We start from the raw sequence: 16,862 nt of genomic DNA, 5'->3' as shown, positions 1-16,862 counted from the left end.
TTCGGTGCACACTCTTCTTGATAACCGTCTATCCAGAACATCATGACATACCGCACATGCAGATGATATAGAGTGCCAATAATTATCCGAAATATCGACCCTCCCCTCGCCCCTGCGATTACAGGCTGGAAACTACAACACTACAATAAAGTGTGCATATCCGCCACAATGATCAATCAGCAAACGACGATGTCAATTACACAATATGTATCCCACTTCCTACCTTTTTCCTTTACTTACATAAGAGGGGAGCAAGCCGCCCCTAAATACGGCTTTCCCTTCCCCCACTAATATGTGACATGTAATATAAAAAAAATGAATTCTCGGCCTCGTTAAGCTACAGCATTTGGGCCTAAATAAACGTATTTTAAGATAAGATTTGCTGCGTGACCGTACGTATCACCCTGTAATTCAGGAACCAGAACTCGGATCCACACAAAATTCAACAGCAGCTGATGGACCTTCCATTTAAAATCAAGTTTGTCAAAATCGGTTCAGAAAATTCCGAGAAACCGATGTGGACAAATCAACAAATTTTGTTTTGTAACCATACTCTTCAACTCGTAATCCGGAACAAGATGTCGGTTGAAAATGAAATTCAATAGCAACCTATGAGAATAGTATACCTTTCATTTGAATCTTAGTTTCTAAAAATCGGTTCAACCATCTCCGAGAAACCGATGTGGACATTTTGTTAACAAATCCGCACATACACACACATACATACATACATACATACATACATACATACAAGTTAACCAAACATCGAATCCAGCCACCAAACGTAAGTGTGGAACCGCCTTGCCAGCAATAAAACCAACTACGCTGGGTCAGCACACACGCGCACCGACCAACACCCGTGGGAAGACGTCACCAGCCGAAGAACACTGTCGTCAGGCGTACGCAGCTTAGGTTAGCATTTTGTTAGAAGCATAGGTGCAGGATATAATTGAAAATAAATTCATTCTAGTATCGTACTTCGGAGCGTAAGGTTTAGTTTTTTAAAAACGCGTATGTTCTCCGAATATTGTTAACTGGCGCAGTCAAAGTCTCGCGGAGGGCGAGTGAAAATAACCGAGAGTATATCGGTAGTGCAGTGACTAGTGCAAGACAATATTGAACATCAGTGCTCGGAAGAATACCGAGAAATAAGATTATACTCCACTCTGCGAGGGACCTACTGGAATCACAGCCGAGGCATACGGCTATTAACCGTAAGTAATTAGTTTAAAAGTGAAAGCAATAAAAGTAATTAGCATAAGACCAGTGAAGTGAATCAGTGAAAAAAAAGATGAATCGAAATAACGTTTATGATCAAAATCGCCAAGAACACCCCGAAGATCCTGAAGAGGATTTTCAAATCCTTCGCCAACAACAGGCGGATACCCAAGGAGAACTTTCAAGACTCCGACAGCAGTACGCTGCTCTAGAAACGGCATTGCATAATTTTCAGCAACAAAATGCGCTTGGGGCAATGGTAAACGATGGTACCGCCCAAGAAATCATATTGAAAAACCTGCAAACACCACAGGTTATACGAGACTTACCATCTTTCGATGGTAACCCCATAAAATTACATTCATTCATCAAAACGGTAGAGAATATAATTCCTCTTCTACAGAACGCTAGAGGACAACCTATTTATAACGTATGGCTTCAAGGCATACGAACAAAGATAACAGGAGATGCCGACAATGTGCTAGAATTATACGGTACCAGTTTAGACTGGACCGAAATCAAAACGAACTTAATCACACACTATAGTGACCGCCGAGATGAGGCGTCACTAACTAGAGACCTTTTTAAATTAGAACAAACCAATAGCGTTGAAGAGTTTTATGGGAACATATCCCATATCGTATCTCTTCTTATAAATTTACTAAATCTCACACACGAAAACCCAGCAGTAAAGTCCGCCAAGCAAACATTTTACCAAGACATTGGACTAAAAGTATTTTTAACCGGCCTGAGAGGATCTCTCGGACCCATTGTCAGAGCACAAACTCCAATGTCCCTGAAAGAAGCTCTTAGACTCTGTCTAGAGGAGAGCAACTACAGTAAGCCACCATCGAAACCGATGCCACCCCAAATTCCTCCCAGAAATAACTTTATGCATCAACAGCAACGACCAGCAAATCAATTTTTTAACAAACCAAGCTTCTCACAACCTATGAACCCGTTCCGAACATACCCCAGACCTATCCAACCTTTTTACCCACCAACATCGTTCAATCCTCAATTCAGACCATTCCAACCAAGACCATTCCAACCAAAACCATTTCAACCAAGACCATACCAATCCAATAACCCCTTCCAAAATCAACAAAAACAAAATTTTAATCGAAATCCCTTCCAAAACCAGCAACCCAAACCAACACCGATGGAAGTCGACCCATCTATCCGCAGCAGAATGGTTAACTACATAAATAGGAATCCGAACCCTGGGCCATTCGGCCAAAGACCACCTCAAAATAGACCCCAACCATATTATCATTTGGAAGAACTACAGAACACAGAACAAATGTACTACCCAACTCCTTACCCAGATTCTTTCGATTACTTTGAATACCCAGAATATTCATACATTAACCAGTACTCTGACGAAACGAACTACCCCGATGCAGCCAACACTATGCACTATAATCCATTTGATGAACCGGCAGCAGACGAGCCCAAGGCGGAAGAAAAAACGAACGAAACTGACGATCTAAATTTTCAAACACTTACCGACCAAAAATTTATGACATGATCGACAACAACTTCATACCATATGTTCAATTACAAACAACGGCAGGCAAATTAAAATTTCTGATAGATACCGGAGCCAATAAAAATTATATTGATCCGGAGAAAACCCATAATTTACAAATTTTCAAAACTGACGCTACCTTTGTAAGAAATGTAAACGGCAGACACGAAGTAAAAGAATTAGTGCAACTACACGCGTTCAGAGGAAAACCGCCAATAACGTTCTTTCTTTTCAAGTTTCACCCATTCTTTGACGGGCTCATTGGATACGAAACACTGACGCAACTTAACGCTGACATTTCAACCTCCACTAATTGTCTAAAATTTCCCGATTATACAATACAAATGATGAGAAAATATCCAGACAGCTTCACTACGCATCTAAACATACACGAAGAAAAACTCCTGAAACTTCCTTCCCATCTATCTCAAGGCGATTTTTATATTGAAAAAGAATTACCTCTAAGCCGCGATGTTGTGGTGCTACCAGGACTGTACAGAGCAGGAAATAATAAAGCAACAGTGGTAATTAAAAATATTAGCGAAACAGCTGTGAAAATCAACCCAACCAGACCCATATTTGGGGAACTGAACAATTTCAACCTAGTGCGTCATAAACCTTCAAACGAAACACTCCCAAAGAATTTAACCAAAGCGCTCAGGTTAGACCATCTCAATACAGAAGAAAAGCAAAAAGTTACTAACCTTATTGGAAAATTCAAAGACATTTTCCACTTGGAAAATCAAAAGACGATCTTCCAGTCCATTCCAAGTCATACCGATACCCCTTCTGCCACAAGGAAGAGGTTCGATCACAAATTGCAAAAATGTTATCTCAAGGCATAATCAGACCTTCAGATAGTCCGTGGTCCTCCCCAGTGTGGGTGGTTCCAAAAAAGTTAGACGCATCGGGCCAACAAAAATGGAGGTTAGTCATTGATTATAGAAAGCTCAATGACAAAACCATCGCAGACAGCTATCCTATACCCAATATCAGCGACATATTAGACAAGTTAGGCCGATGCAAATATTTCACGACATTGGACCTCGCATCTGGTTTCCATCAGATCGAAGTTCATCCCGAAGATGTTCCGAAAACCGCATTTAGCGTAGAACACGGACATTATGAATTCCTGAGAATGCCCTTCGGACTCAGGAATGCACCATCCACCTTCCAGCGTGTGATGGACAACATTTTAAGGGAACACATTGGAATAAGATGTCTCGTATATATGGATGACATCATCGTATTCTCTTCAAGTCTTCAAGAACACATCGAAAACCTGGCAAAGATATTTGAAAGCCTACAGAAATTCAATATGAAAATCCAACTCGATAAAAGTGAATTTTTGCAGAAAGAAGCCTCATTTTTAGGGCATGTTGTTACGTCGGACGGCGTTAAACCTAACCCCGGGAAAATAGAAGCCATCCGAAACTGGCCTGTACCAACTAACGAAAAGGAATTAAGAGGATTCCTTGGCGTATTGGGATATTACAGGAAATTCATCCGTGATTTTGCTAGAATTGCAAAGCCCCTAACAAAATCACTCAGGAAAGGCGAGGCAATAGTGCACACGAAAGACTTTTTAGAAGCATTTGAAGCCTGCAAACAAATTTTAACAAGTAGCACCATCTTGCAATACCCAGATTTCGATAAACAATTTGTCCTGACTACGGATGCATCGAATCATGCAATTGGTGCCGTTCTGTCTCAAGGACAAATTGGTAGCGACAGACCAGTGGCCTATGCATCAAGAACTCTGACCAAATCAGAGGAAAATTTATCGGCCATTGAAAAGGAATTACTGGCCATCGTTTGGGCTTGCAAGTATTTCCGCCCATACTTGTTTGGTAGAAAATTTATATTATACACCGATCACCAACCGTTAACTTATGGATTAAATCTGAAACACCCAAGTAGCAAATTAATTCGATGGAGGCTTCAATTAGAAGAATACGATTACGATATTCGATACCGCCCAGGCAAACAAAATGTTGTTGCTGATGCGCTATCGAGATTGCCTACAGAAATTAACGTAAACGAAATAGATGATGAAGCGGTTCAACAAAATAGTTCAGACGCCGCCACAGTACATTCCGCGGACACAGATGACGGCGAATTCGTAGGAATGACATTGAGACCAATCAATTGTTTTTCCAACCAAATTATACTAAAAATCGGTGCACCCGAAGACGATGTACTAGAAGAAGTTTTTCCTCAGGTGTACAGAAGGACCATAACTAAAGTAAATTTCGGAGTACCAACAGTGCTTAGAATTTTTAAAGAATATATGGACATTCGGAAATCAAACTGTATCCTCTGTCCTGAACAAGTCATACCCACCATTCAAGTCGTGTATAAAAACTACTTCAACCAAAACAGGGCCCTAAGAATAACGATTGCACAAACTCTTCTCACTGACCTAAGAACACCAGAAGAACAGAATGAAAAAATTGAACAAATACACAGTTCAGCCCATAGAGGAATATGGGAGAACAATACGCTTTTATCACGCAATTTCTATTTTCCTAAAATGAAACAAAAAATTCGGCAATACATAAAACTCTGCGAAACCTGTAATAAAAATAAGTACGATCGGCACCCATATAAAATAACCATTCAGCAAACACCCATCCCAAAAAGACCATTTGAAATTATTCATACAGACATCTTTATATCTCAACCTGATACATTTCTAACAGCCGTAGACAAATTCTCGAGGTTCGCTATTATTATTCCTATCAAATCTCGCAACATACATGACGTTAGGAAAAGTTTACTAAAAATTTTTAGCCTTCACGGAAAACCTCAACTTATTATTAGCGATAACGAACCGTCTATAAAATCAATAGAAATTCGAGGGTTATTAGATGATCTTGGTATCCAAATACACTTCACACCAGTAAACCATAGCAAAACAAATGGCATAGTCGAACGGTTTCATTCGACCCTAGCCGAAATCTATCGATGTGTCAAAGGAAGACATGAAGATCTGACATCTAAAGAAATTTACCGAATCTCGTGCACTCTTTATAACGAGACGATTCATTCCGCTACAAAATTAAAACCCCGCGAAATCTTTTTTGGCATTAGAGACAATGAAGAGCGACCACTAGATTTAGAAGAAATCATAACCAAAAGAAATAAACTCTATGACGAAGTTATTATTCAATTACAAAAAACCCAAACAAAAGATTGCAACCAACAGAACAAGTACCGCGAAGTACAACCAGAACTTGCAGATAATCAGCAAGTCTACATAAAAAAGCAGGGGGTCAGAAACAAAACTGACCAAAAATACTCCAAGATCCAGGTCAAAGAAGATAGAATAAAGACCTTTATCGATGAATCAAACCGTAGATTACATAAAGACAATTTAAAACGCATATACTAACCGCAATTTTCTTTCCACAGGAGGAAGCGAAAAAAGTACCACGTAGTCATCACACACCAACTAATGCACTTCTTTCTCAATATTTCAGATGAACTCGATCCTACCAATCCTATTCCTCGTTCTTAACCCCTGCATCGCATCCAGCACGTCACCTCAACCAATCCGAATCACTAATATGGATAAAAACCCCGGACTCCTTACCCTACAGAAAGGACGAAGCTTCTTGAAACTAGGTGAACATCAACTTTTTCGTATAATTGATCTTGAAAGGTACGAACCTATTTTCATGAAACTTCGCAGTACCATCAAAGGCCTAGAAAACTTCGGAAATTTCAGTGGGATGGTGAATACCCTCCACGCGAAATTTAGTAGCACAATACACACCTTCGAGAAACTCCATCCAAAACTTAGAAACAAACGTGGGCTACTAAATTTCGTAGGGACAGGGATCAAGGGGATAACAGGAAACCTTGATAACAACGACCTAATTGAAATATCACAAAGCATCCAAAACCTCCAAGTTAGCAACAAAATTTTAATCAACGAAAATAATGAGCAAAGACAAATTAATGTACAGCTTCAGACTAGGATCAATAGAATCATTTCTCAATTATATGACCAGCTCAATGAAACAAAAAGAAACATTTTCACAGCTCAGTACGAAACAGAGATTAAGATAAACTTTATGCTCATTCAGGAAATTTTCAGAATCAATTTCAATGTTGAACAGCTTAAGAATCATCTAGAAGACATAACCGAAGCCATCGAATTCGCTAAACTAAAAATCATTTCCAAACACATCCTATCCACAGAAGAAGTGAATTTTGCAACCACGAAATTAGAAGAGAAAGGTGTATTTTTATCTAGTATAGAAGAAACATATGACTACCTAGAACTTTCAGCTTTCTATAACAAAACTCAAATTATCTTCATTGTATCCATACCCTTCTTAGAAAACTCAATGTATAATAACCTTGTACTAGAACCTCTGCAGATAGGTAAAAAGGTCATAAAGCTGCCATCGCATTTCGCCATGCAAAAGGAAACAACTACGTACTTCATCATCAGTGAATGTCGCCGGATACAGGACAACAATCTGTGTGCGCTAGACAATCTCCTTGATGTTACTGGAGATACTTGTTTTTCAAAATTGCTCCAAGGTTTTTCCGCCCACTGTACGTTCACCGATGTTACTAAGACAACAGAAATTAAACCAATTTCCAAAAACCATGTAGTCCTCAAAAACGTTACGTCACTAAACCTAGAGACCACATGCGGAATCTCAAATCGCACGTTAACCGGAACATTTCTCATCGAATACCACAACTGTTCAATAGTTCTGAACGGATCAAGATTCGAGAACATTGAACTAACTATAAATGAATCACCAATAATGATGCCTCTGGACGGTCTCTCCATAGAAGAAACTCACTTCGAGCCCATCATTAAACCCGATGAGTTACACATTAAAAATAGACACTTCTTGGAAGACTTCGCTTCCAAGCAGGAAACACAAACATATACCTCACTGGCTATGTCCAGCATTAGCATTATGTTTGGAGTCGTAGTAGTTGTTTTCCTGAAAAGGAAATCAATTCACAAAGTTATCATCGAAACGAAATCCAAAGTTTCAAAATCCAAGCCACCTATGACCAGAAACGAAGACATCGAGGCACACATAGGAAATTCAAAATCAGCAATTCCAAATAACCCAGAAACCACAGGAAATACACTTAGTAACAAACCGGGACGGTTTGGTATCTTTAGGAGGGACGAGTTAACCAAACATCGAATCCAGCCACCAAACGTAAGTGTGGAACCGCCTTGCCAGCAATAAAACCAACTACGCTGGGTCAGCACACACGCGCACCGACCAACACCCGTGGGAAGACGTCACCAGCCGAAGAACACTGTCGTCAGGCGTACGCAGCTTAGGTTAGCATTTTGTTAGAAGCATAGGTGCAGGATATAATTGAAAATAAATTCATTCTAGTATCGTACTTCGGAGCGTAAGGTTTAGTTTTTTAAAAACGCGTATGTTCTCCGAATATTGTTAACTTACATACATACATACATACATACATACATACATACATGCACACATACATACGCACATACAAACACACATACATACACACAGATATTTTGCGATCTCGGCGAACTGAGTCGAATGTTATATGAGACTCGGCCCTCCGGGCTTCGGTTAGGAAGTCGGTTTTTGGAGCAATTGCATAACCTTTCTATATGAGAAAGGCAAAAGAATAGTATTTAATTACCTTAATCAGCATGAGTTCAATGTTATCTTCATGTAATTATATTTTGAAATGTTGGTGGAATGGGTTTGAAAGTGGAGGGAATGGAGGGTTAGTAGAGTGAGAGTGGAGGATGCGTCAGAAATCCTTCAGCTTATTTCGGTATACGGGGTAGATGAAGGAAATGCGGGCGTGAGGGTGGTCCAAGGGGAGGGGAGTGATGAAGGAGGGAGGTGTAAGGGCAAGGCGGGGGTTGGAGGGGCGGCGACGTAATACTCAACTGCATATTTTGCCTTCCATTTGAGACTTGGTTTGAGAAAATCGGTTCAGTCATCACCGAAGAACCGATGTGACTTTAATTGTGGAATATGCCCGGAATTCCGGACTTCCGGAATCGTCGATAGTGGACAATATATTCAAAGAATGTTTGATTGGCAATCAGTGATCTAGATCTGCGATTAGAAGTAATTTGGTGACCATTTCAATAGTTTTTAGCCTCTGAGGTATTACGATTGTACCGATTTATATGGGAAATTCCAGTGTATCCTTACTAACACCCCTGTAACTCCGGAAGCAAGAGTCAGAACAGAATGAAATTCAGCAGCAGTCAATGGCATTACTGTATCTTTCATTTGAAATCAAGTTTGTAAAAATCGGTAGAGAATTCGTTGGGGAATGGGTGTGATATTAGCTTAGGAACTTGGCGGGTTCCCCGGGGGCGTCATGAACCGTCATAGGTGGCCAATGTGGTCAAAGCTGCTTTGATTGATCATTAGTGATCCAGACCCGCAAACTAGAGTAATGTTACATCAATTTTAATATGTTTTACATCATTTGAACATCATGGTGGTACCAGTTTATATGGGAATTTGCTGTGTGACCGCACTCTTCAACCCGTAACTCCGGAAGTCGGATCAACTAAAAATTCAATAGCAGCTTATGGGAGCGTTATACCTTTCAGATGAAACTAAGTTTGCGAAAATCGGTTCAGCCATCTCTGAGAAAATTGTGTGAGTTTAAATGACACACACACATACACACACATACATACATACACACAGACATTTGCCGATCTCGACGAACTGAATCGAATGGTGTATGACACTCGGCCCTCCGGGCCTCGGTTAAAAAGTCGATTTTTACAGTGATTGCATAGCCTTTCTTTATATGAGAAAGGCAAAAAGGTGCGAAATCGGCAGTCCCAAAAAGTCGATTTTCATAAAAAAAAATTTTTCGAGATAACATAAAATCTCGACGTTTCATGCATTTTAAAGATGTTTGGCATCAAAAACGAATTTGATTTCTGAAATTTCATGGGGCCCCCCCTTTGAAAAAAAATTTAGTTCCGGCTTATATGGGAATTTCATATGTGACCGGATGGATTAGTCTATATTTCCGGACGCATCCAAGCGATCCGTACGAAATTTTATAGACATCTGTGGGGATACTATAGCTATCATTTGGGACAGTGTTTGTGAAAATCGGCCCAACCATTTCCGGGAAACTGATGTGAGTACGTCAATTTTGAAAGATGGCCGCTTTTCCCGGGCACTTCCGGAACCGTCTATGGTGGTCAATGTAGTCAACGAAAGTTTGGTTGGCCGTCGATGACCTAGAACAGCAAATTTAAGTTGTTTGAGAGACATTTTAGCGAAATTTTTACCTTTTTTGCTTTCATCGGAGTATCGATTTGAATCGCAATTTGCTATGTGATCGCACGCCACAACCTGTAACTCCGGAACCGGAAGTCAGATCGGGATGAAATTAAATAACCATTTACGAAGGCGCAACACCTTTCATTTGAGACTAAGTTTGGTTGAATCGGTCTAGCCATCTCCGGGAAACCGATGTGACTGTTATTCTGAATTTGGATACTTCCGCCGGGGCTTCCAGAACCGATGATGGTGGCCAATGGGGCCAAAAAGACTTTGAATGGATGTTAGTGACCTAATACTACAAATCGAAGCAGTTGTGGTCATATTTTGGAAAAATTTTCACCTTTATACATTCATTGCAGAATTTATTAAAATCGACATTTTCTGCGTGATCGTGCTCACCACCCTGTAATTCCGGAACCGGAATTCGGATCCATCAGAAATTCAATAGCAGCCTATGGGAACATTGTATCTTTCATTTGAGACTAAGTTTGTCAAAATCGGTTCAGCCAGCTCTGAGAAAAATGAGTGACATTTTTGGTCACATACACACACAGACGCACATACACACACATACATACATACACACACTCAGACATTTGCCGAACTCGACGAACTGAATCGAATGGTATATGCCACTCGGCCCTCCGGGCCTCCGTTAAAAAGTCGGTTTTCAGAGCAATTGCAATACCTTTCTATTGAGAAAGGCAAAAATTTTACCTTTTTACATTCATCGCAGAATTCGTTAGAATCAAGATTTGCTGCGTGATCGTACGTATCACCCTGTAATTCAGGAACCAGAACTCGGATCCACACAAAATTCAACAGCAGCTGATGGACCTTCCATTTAAAATCAAGTTTGTCAAAATCGGTTCAGAAAATTCCGAGAAACCGATGTGGACAAATCAACAAATTTTGTTTTGTAACCATACTCTTCAACTCGTAATCCGGAACAAGATGTCGGTTGAAAATGAAATTCAATAGCAACCTATGAGAATAGTATACCTTTCATTTGAATCTTAGTTTCTAAAAATCGGTTCAACCATCTCCGAGAAACCGATGTGGACATTTTGTTAACAAATCCGCACATACACACACATACATACATACATACATACATACATACATACATACATACATACATACATACATACATACATGCACACATACATACGCACATACAAACACACATACATACACACAGATATTTTGCGATCTCGGCGAACTGAGTCGAATGTTATATGAGACTCGGCCCTCCGGGCTTCGGTTAGGAAGTCGGTTTTTGGAGCAATTGCATAATCTTTCTATATGAGAAAGGCAAAAGAATAGTATTTAATTACCTTAATCAGCATGAGTTCAATGTTATCTTCATGTAATTATATTTTGAAATGTTGGTGGAATGGGTTTGAAAGTGGAGGGAATGGAGGGTTAGTAGAGTGAGAGTGGAGGATGTGTCAGAAATCCTTCAGCTTATTTCGGTATACGGGGTAGATGAAGGAAATGCGGGCGTGAGGGTGGTCCAAGGGGAGGGGAGTGATGAAGGAGGGAGGTGTAAGGGCAAGGCGGGGGTTGGAGGGGCGGCGACGTAATACTCAACTGCATATTTTGCCTTCCATTTGAGACTTGGTTTGAGAAAATCGGTTCAGTCATCACCGAAGAACCGATGTGACTTTAATTGTGGAATATGCCCGGAATTCCGGACTTCCGGAATCGTCGATAGTGGACAATATATTCAAAGAATGTTTGATTGGCAATCAGTGATCTAGATCTGCGATTAGAAGTAATTTGGTGACCATTTCAATAGTTTTTAGCCTCTGAGGTATTACGATTGTACCGATTTATATGGGAAATTCCAGTGTATCCTTACTAACACCCCTGTAACTCCGGAAGCAAGAGTCAGAACAGAATGAAATTCAGCAGCAGTCAATGGCATTACTGTATCTTTCATTTGAAATCAAGTTTGTAAAAATCGGTAGAGAATTCGTTGGGGAATGGGTGTGATATTAGCTTAGGAACTTGGCGGGTTCCCCGGGGGCGTCATGAACCGTCATAGGTGGCCAATGTGGTCAAAGCTGCTTTGATTGATCATTAGTGATCCAGACCCGCAAACTAGAGTAATGTTACATCAATTTTAATATGTTTTACATCATTTGAACATCATGGTGGTACCAGTTTATATGGGAATTTGCTGTGTGACCGCACTCTTCAACCCGTAACTCCGGAACCGGAAGTCGGATCAACTAAAAATTCAATAGCGGCTTATGGGAGCGTTATACCTTTCAGATGAAACTAAGTTTGCGAAAATCGGTTCAGCCATCTCTGAGAAAATTGTGTGAGTTTAAATGACACACACACACATACACACACACACATACATACACACACAGACATTTGCCGATCTCGACGAACTGAATCGAATGGTGTATGACACTCGGCCCTCCGGGCCTCGGTTAAAAAGTCGATTTTTACAGTGATTGCATAGCCTTTCTTTATATGAGAAAGGCAAAAAGAAAGTAAGGGCATACGCGAAGTTTACATGTTTGCTTGCAAGGATCCGCCGTATCCGACGACTGATCTTCAGCAGTTTCACACCATTTCAGTTGCTCGAGTTAAGTAACTTCACCACATGACCTTGCTTACTATTATTTTAAATTTTTAAATAAATCAACAAATGTTACACACAACACGGTTTCATTCTATTCTATCCCAAGAAGATAGAGGGCGCGGAGGAATGGTACCCACTTCCAACGAATGTTACCAAATCGACTTCCCCGATTTCAAACATATGCTGATCTTTTATCTAAATGGAAACAATAGAAATTAAATACCACTTCTGACACAAGATGATAATTCTTTTTTTTCGAGAGTTGTCCTACTGGAGCTGTATGGAATAAGGGGAAGGGCTCCCCGTCAGAATCACATACTACAATTTGCAGACGAGACAGGCAATGTCGCCCACTAAAACACTGCATTAAGCCAATTGTAGCGGGCCGTGATTCAGAATGTGATATTCATTGTACGGTTCAGGTATGTGCGGGCGTAGGGACTCGCGATCGCGTGTATCATCGCGAAGAGCTCGAGCATTTGTACGTTAACGTGTTCGATCGCGTGTGCGTTTGTATGTCGCGTGTGCTAACGTGTATGAAGTCCATTCTATAACCGTGTGCCTTTCGCATATTCGCGTGTGTTCTTGTATAATCGCGCGCGGACCGTGAATCTAATACTTTATTTTTTGGTGTACTGCTAAGATGCTAAAAGAGTGTGAGATCCTCCAAATCACTAGAGTGCCCGGTGACGTCGCCATGGAACGTGTTGTCTAGCGGATATTTGCTTTATTTTTTTTTATTGGTCCCACTGAATGTATGGACCTAAGTTTTTAGGACAGAGAGTAATGGTTTCAGGACGTGACAGATTCATGAGCGCGCGAAAACGACCGTTTGTAGGTTCGTGTTTGAGACAGCGTTTGAAACTTCGTGAGTGCTAAAACGTTCTCCTTACGTGGTGTCCAGTGGATATGAGAGCTTTCTTTTTTTAATTGATCCTATTGAAGGCATGCACCTGGTCTGCTGATATCAAGTATAGAAACATCCGGAAGTGACCGATTCATGATCGTGCGAGTGTGGGAGTTTTTAGGTTCACGCTTGAGACCGCGTTTGAAAATTTATAGGAGCTGAGACATTCACTTTATCGTGTTTACGAGATCGCGGGTGTAGGTGCCGGGGATGGTCGCGAAGGGCTCAAGCATTTGTATATTAACGTGATTGTCACGTGTGTGTGACTTCGCGTGTATAATTTTGATTTTATAATGATGTAATTTTTAGTGTATGGTACAGATGGTAGTCCGTTTCCCTATGGGGAAACTTGAGTTCCAGGTCATGTCACCATGGAACGTGTTGTTTAGTGAATATGAGCGTCACTTTTTTGATTGGTTGAACTGAAGGCATTAGTCCAGACTGGTAAAACTTTCGGACGTGACCGTTTCATGATCGCGCGAGGTGTGGGTTAATGTTTGAGACCGCGTTTGGAAGTTTAAAGATGCCACGTTTACTTAACTACCGGGGTGTTTTCATGTAGGCGAAATCGCGGGCGCAAGTATATGTGGATTACTGCAACTGCATGGTAGCCAGGCCTGTGTTATCGCGAAGGCCACGAGCGTCTGTACCTATATGAGTATAGATAGCGTATAGTAGAGATGTACTAAGAAAAGGAATCATAACATGCTGAATAAAGAAAAAAGATGCAAAGAGCTTGACTATAAGTGTATAAATTGAACAATACTATTTTGGTATACATAAATAATGGAAAAGCAAACTAATAGATGCACAAAAGAAACAGACCAATGAAGTAGAATAGAAAAACACATGTAACATGCAATCAAACTCGTCTAAATGCAGCAAATGTTGTACCGTCGTCTAAATGCAGCAAAAAAAGTACCGACAATTGCATGCTGTTAGACTTTCATCATGCTATGCTGGCCGGGAATGGATGACTCACGTGCGTCGGTAAATTTATTTTACCCTAATTTATCCAGCCCGACTTTCCACAATGAATAGAACCAAATGCTCAGATTGATCACCAGAAGTATCAGCCACTATTCCATCATATACGTCAGTTCTGCATCCATTCCCTGACCCAACTGTCACAAATACTCAGACGAATACATACATAGATACACATACGACTAGCATATAACAGTTGTATACTAGTACGAAAAACTACGATTATCACAAAGCTACAACTAATAGGTTTCTGCTTATTCTACTTTATTAAATTAATTTAATTATTAAATTAATTTAATTAGTATATGCACGATGACAAAGTCGACCGATAAATGGACACACTCGATGCACCACTATCGAATCGTAATGCAATACCCATCTTAAAGCAATTGATGCTTGATGATGTTTGCAATACCGTCAAACCCCTAAACCTTGGGGAGGGCACTTCTGATACAAGATGATAATTGAACCAATTTTTAATGTCTATAAGTATTTCTCAGACATCTGCTAGACGAATTTTTTACGACTTTTTACATTTTCACTCCAAAATTGTAACTACCTTATCATTGGATTTTTTTCTATTCAGTATATACTGAACTATGGTGAACTAAAGGTAAATAAATTCAATAATTTATAAGTAACTGAGAGACTCCGGTAGGCGTTCTCGAAAACACACCCGTTATTTGAGCCAAAGAAAGTAAACTATTTTTTTACTTATGAAATGCATGTAAGCATGCCGCATAATGCTGTGCGAACATGAGAATGTATCACAGTATAACGCATTAGCATTAAAGATGCACCGAATATTCGGGCCGAATACCAACCGATTTTGATTTAAGCCGAATATACGGTACGCCGAATAATAAAAACCGACTTTCGGCCGAATATGATAAGTAATGTGTGGTAAAAGGGAGAAAATGGTGAAAGTGATAATTAATCCGTAATTTAGTTGTTGCTTATTCTATACATCCGGAATAGCGACCTGTTGCTATAATTTAATTTACAAGTAATCCCTTTTTATAAGGTGGCCCCGAAAAGCTGGCAACAAACGCCTTCACCACAGAACGCGATCCAGATCTCTTGTTCGATGTTCTCAGCTACCAGCGAGAAGGGCAAAATACTCTCTCTCTCTCTTTCTTTCTGATAGATATCCCACCTAGAGTGTTCTAATCCCACCGGAATATTAGTGTGAAATAGAAAGATTTCTTACTCTTTGTTTTCGGTTTCAAAAAAAAAATTGATGGTGTAGAAGAGAGAACAGGGGCGACATTATGGAACCATTTCGAATCGACCTTTTCATACAAGCTTGCATACAAGAAACCTTCCGTTTCGAGATGCGCAATGCCACCCCAGGGCTCTTTGGGAGAATGTGCCGATGTCTCGAGGTAGTCTTTCGAGTATAGCAGACAGCGACGGACGCATTATGGCTGATGAGCTGAATGTTTCAATCGGTGCATTCGAGCCGGATGGCGAAACCGGTACAACTGGCGTTCTGGTTAATTCAGCCGGTTACGACATAATGGTCTAATATTCATGGAATATTTAAACGAAACAAAATAAAAGATAATACATAGGGTTACTGTGCCCTAATTCATCTTAGCACCTCTATTCATCCCACCCATTTGAACACATTAGTTAGAGCAGTGTCTGCTATCTCTATTCAACGCATTAGCTCAAATGGTAGGATGAAAAAAGGTGCGTTGTACTCGACTTTTCGCTTCGCTGTAACGCGAGTATTTTACATTTTCCAAGCCAGATTTTTTTACTGATCTGCTTCTTAAGAACGAAGCAAAGATGTTGATGCCTATTTAAGAGCAATCCAACCAATGAGGGCTGAGTTATCAGCGAAATAGTGTGACATCGTGACTAATGAGATGAATAAGGGCACGTCTACCCTAGGTATATACCAGAGGATAAAATATTCGCTCATTCTCACGACAAGCAGTTTATCGCACAGCTTTTTCATCCTTAGTAGGCACTGACCCAACTTTTCACCTTTCAAGAAATTGCGAGAATTTGCTGACAATGCAGTATGGAAGCGTGGTAATTTCGCAGCTTCGAACCTCGTGATAAATTAATTTCAAGAAAAACCATTAATATATTACATTATAGAATTTATTTCCCTACATTATTGCAGTATTTTCATTCTAAGGATCTGTATCTACTCATTTTTGTGAATTTTTGCGAAATCATTAATTATTCGGCAGTTTTACATTAGATGCGAAAATATCATCTCATATTATACTGCGAAACGATAAGATCCAATGCTGTCTTGTCGTGAAAAGCTGGAGAGCAAACAATGTTACATCGCAT

This window comes from Topomyia yanbarensis, chromosome 1, assembly GCF_030247195.1.
Source record: "Topomyia yanbarensis strain Yona2022 chromosome 1, ASM3024719v1, whole genome shotgun sequence".
In the NCBI taxonomy this organism is placed as follows: Eukaryota; Metazoa; Arthropoda; class Insecta; order Diptera; family Culicidae; genus Topomyia; species Topomyia yanbarensis.
This window is presented reverse-complemented; position numbering follows the sequence as displayed.